Genomic DNA, 5,150 nt, shown 5'->3' with positions numbered 1-5,150 from the left:
AGCTCAGGCGTTTTTAATCGTCAATTATTATTCGCTATGGCCGGGGCGTGCAGCTCCAGACAGTTGTAGATGTGTGGCATTATTTCTGAGGCCTCTGCTCTGTTCCATTGGTCTATATATCTGTTTTGTTACCAGTACCATGATGTTGTGGTTACTGTAACCTTGTAATATAGTTTGAAGTCAGGTAGCATGAAGCCTCTAGCTTTGTTCTTTTTGCTTAGGATTGTCTTGGCTATGTGGACTCTTTTTTGTTTCCACATGAAATTTAAGATATTTTTTTCTAATTCTCTGCAGAAAGTCAGTGGTAGCTTGATGGAGATAGCATTGAATCTATAAATTACTTCAGGCAGTAGGGCCATTTTCATGATACTGACTCTTCCTATCCATGAGCATGAAATATTCTTCCATTTGTTTGTGTCCTTTCTTATTTCTTTGAGCAGTGGTTTGTATTCTCCTTAAAGAGGTCCGTCACATCCCTTGTAAGTTGTATTCCTAGATATTTTATTCTCTTTGTGGCAATTGTGAGTGGGAGTTTACTCACGATTTGGCTATTACTGGTGTATAGGAATGCTTGTGATTTTTGCGCATTGATTTTATATCCTGAGACTCTGCTGAACTTGCTTATCAGCTTAAGGAGATTCGGGGCTGAGATGACAGGGTTTTCTAAATATACGATCATACATCGCTCTAAATGACCCATTGATGGTGTCATTGTGTTGTCCATCTGGTGACACAGCTTAGCTGGTGTGGATAGTAACAGACAGTTTCAAGGACATTGTTATGCTTTTGCTATTAATGTATGGCTTTGATGATGGTATTATTTTTAAGGGCAAGAATTTTAAGTATTGAATAGAAATTGTGTAGACATACAACATCCCGGCCTAATTCTGGGAACACTGTTCATCTAAAATAGCCAGCCATTCTGGATAAAGAGTCATTTATTATAGCTGCTGAATAAATGGGTTATTTTGGAATATTAACATTATTCCCTAGTGCCCAGCATAGTATCTTATTACATCTGCTTTATCCTTGGCATGTCATAATCACTTCTGCCTCTCTACTGGTTCTCTAATACAAACTGCCCAACTTCCCTCTACTGTTCACTTTGGTATAATGGAGAGAATTCCGCATTTCAACACAGGAGACCAAGATTTGGGTTCTACTGCTGTCACTTACTAACTCATGCAAATTGCCGAACTTCTTTGCAAGGTAATATTTAAAATAACCATGACTGTCTTTACTTATCATAAAGTATTAGTGAGGATCAAATAAGATAATGTACATAAAAAAGTAAAGCTCAATGTAAATGACTTATTAGCTACATTCAAGGTTTTTCTTAAGTTCCAAAATCTCAATAGAACTTTACCGAATTATGTAGGTCCATATTTATCTCACACATATCTCATCCTATGTGAAAAAAAATCTATCAAACTTCATTACTTTGTCTTTCAGCCAACTTTCTTATATTTTCTTCTGATCCTTTCTCGTGTGTGTGCAATGTTATAGCCTACCAAGGAAAATGGTATGTTCACTTCCTTCGTAACTACAACACTCCTAAACAAAGAATAGATATTCAAATACTCATGGAATAAAAATATATATATATATGTATATATACATAATTCTACATTTGGACTCACAGTGAAGCAGAGATATAAAAAAGTCAAACAGAAAAAGAAAAAATAGCATAAACACAGGAACAAATATAACACCTTTTTTCACAGCTGGTTTTAATGGGACAGCTGCTCTTTGTTGAAATAACAGAAATATGGCAGAAAGACTTGAACAAATAGGCACAAAACTGCTGACCTTTTCTTTCATAACGACTTTGAAAACATTAAATCAGGAATATCATAAACGATGCAATGATATGATTTTTGTCATATATATTGACTGGAAGAAAGCAAATTAAATACAGCATGTTTTTAATGAAATAATTTTGCAATTAAAATGGGGACATTTATGACAAAGGGAGCCCTTTATGACACGGCCTCAGGGTCACGTAAGAATTTCCTCTAGACTTGAATTGATTCTTTCCAGTGCTTTCAGCAGCTAGAATTGTAAAAAAAAAGGATTTCTGTCTTGTGGCCCTGAGCCTCAGCACCAGTGGAATAATACATCCTGTGTTATAGAACGGCCACATTCAATTCACTCTTTAAAATCATTTATGCCATTGCTTGGGGAAATGGGACTGCCTGGAGCAGCCGATGACAGGAACATCACCTGTCCTGGCTGCACCTTCTCAGATTTCTAGAAAACTAGCCATTACCTTTTTTGTTGTTGTTACTTTAGAGCAATCAACCTTCTGAGGACAGCTGTAATGAGCTCACAACCTAAAATATGCAACATTTTAATGCTCCACTAGCATGTGTAACAGCCAGACCTCAAGAAGCATTGTACTATTGGGGGTCAGAGCTCAAGAAGGAATAATAATATTGAATACTGAGAAAAAAAAATCAGCACTGTGCTAAGAGAAACAAGTGAAACTGTGGTGAAATGATATTTCAACAAATTCAGCAGTACATTTTCTACCCACACAGAAAAAGTTTATATATATATATAAAAAATCAACTATAGAACTCTAATAATCAATATCCAACCACTACCTGATTTTTCTCTAGTTTCTTTTGCCTTGTGTTATTTTTCAAATAATTTTTCAGCCTATTGTGTGAAAATCCCGGTACACATCAAGGTTAAAATATAGACCATAGTACTTGGCATTATCAGAATTGACAATACCCTTTTTATTTCCTCCTATTTATAAACTCCTTAACAATAGGATTTTGCTATTTCTTACTTTCTGTAATTTCTAGGTCACTAGGTCCTGATTTTCACCTCAAATCACAAAATAACAATGTAATTAAATACACATTCACTTTATTGTTTTCCATCAAAATATAAATATTATATATACTTACTTTTAAAAGGTCATTTATTCATTTATTCAAATATATTTAGCAAACAGCTACTATATATCAAGCACTGTGTGTAGGTCCTAGGGATACAGCAATAAATAAAACACGAAGTCCTTGGCCACAGGAAGCATAGGCTCTAGGGAGGTAGACAGACAGTAAACAAATGTTGGGGGGTGGTTATGAACAAATTAATCAGGGCGAGGAGATAGCTGAGAGTGAGAGCAATGATTTGTTAAGTAGGGTGTTTAGGATATTCTGTGATGTGACATTTGAGGAAAGATGTGGCTGAAAAGAGGTAGGGGGCATGTCAATATTGGGGGAAAGATATCCCTCCAGGAGGAAGAGGAAGTAGGAGGAAGAAGGAATAGCAAAACGACATGCCTAGACAGAGGAAAATGCATGTTCGAGGCATTGCCGAAAGGCTGCCATAGTTGGAACGTGGTGAGCAAAAGAGCATGGTGGAAAGTGAGATTTAAGGATGGTGCCTCGGACCAGGGGTAGAAGTTGCGGGAGGGGCACAGTGGTCTGATGCGGATGCACCAGGAAACTTGAGTCTACACGATTGTGACAAATTCAGTATGGGATGTGGGAGGATGTAAAGAATCAAAGATGAAACTCCGAAGTTTCTGTCCTAAGCAAGTGGGTGAATGACGGGATCATTTAGTTCATTTCTCTCATTCTAACTTTTCAGTCTGCCTGCAAGCAGTAGAATAGGACAACCTATCCAATAGACTAGAAAATATTTTGAACTATAAAATTGAAGGAGGATAAAAACTCTTTCTAATTCTCCACTGTCACTTCAAACATGTCACCTACATGATTTGAATTTCATTACTCTTCTTTATTACTTTTCCCAAAGTCTGCAATCTATCATCAAGAGATTAATCTGGGCCAACTGGTTTTGTTACTGCATTTATTTCAAATGTAAACCCACTTTTAAAATGTGGCAGGCTATTAATCGTACCTATTCTTCATGAATTGCTTTAACTGTGTTGTTTTCCTTCTAACATTAAACTATAAGATGGTGTTGAAGGGGATAATAATCCCGAGATGACAAACTAAAAGAAATATTTGGGGACAGATGGTACTTAAATAATAAGCAGTTTTAAATGGCAAAATGAAATGTAGGTTTTGGAAAGCTAGAGAGCAGCATGAGTTAAGAAAGGCACAGAGATATAAGGGAACACACATGCAATCAAGATGCTCACCATTTTTACCAGGGCCATGTTCTGCTTTCTACCAAGAAGAAAATATCTGCTCCATAGCAACAAATGTTAACATTTGTTTTACAAATATTTTTGTATTAATTAATAAAAGCCCTTTGATTCTTCATTGCACATGCCTCAGTGAAAAGCCCTTGACAATGTTGTTATAGAGTCAGCAGACACCGAAAATTCAAGGTGTGAATAAAGGAACACAAGAGACCAAAGTGATAATAACAATATTTCCCAAATCAATACAGCCATAAAAAAGAATGAAATCCTATCATTTGCAACATCATGGGTGGAACTGGAGGACATTATATTAAGTGAAATAAGCCAGGCACAGAAAGACAAGTATTGCGTGCTTTCACTCATATGTGGGAGATATATATAGTCATGAAGGTAGAGAGTAGAATGATGGTTACCAGAGCCTGGGAAGGGTTGTGAAGAGTGAGTGATAAAGAGGATAAGATTAATGGGTACAAAAATATGGTTAGGTGGGAGAAATAAGATCTAATGTTCAGTGGCATAATAGAGCAACTATAGTCAGTGATAATTTATTGTAATGTTTCAAAATAACAAAAAGAGTGGAAATAGAATGTTCCCAATACAAAAAAATAATAAATGTTTGAGGTGATAGATATGCTAATAACCTTAATTTGATCATTACACATTGCATGCTTGTATCAAAATATCACATGTACCTCGTAAATACATACAACTATATATGCCTAATAATTAAAAAATAAAATGTTTTAAGTATGCAAAGTCTGATACATTTGTAATTAAGAGAATAAGAGAGAAACTTTGTAACTAATAACTGCCCATGAAAAGCCAAGCCCTCTTAATTGCCCTGTATAAGCCTTATCACACAATAACAACTCATTACTCACTTCCCCAAAAAGAGAATGTCCAGTTTTATTCAGCAAATCAGATACTTCATGAGTATCAACCCACAGTCACCATCAAAACACATTTCCAGTTCTATCACTAAACTGAACTTTTCCTTTTATTGAGTCTCTTCTCAACCCTA

This window comes from Papio anubis, chromosome 19 (assembly GCF_008728515.1).
Source record: "Papio anubis isolate 15944 chromosome 19, Panubis1.0, whole genome shotgun sequence".
Lineage (NCBI taxonomy): Eukaryota > Metazoa > Chordata > Mammalia > Primates > Cercopithecidae > Papio > Papio anubis.
This window is presented reverse-complemented; position numbering follows the sequence as displayed.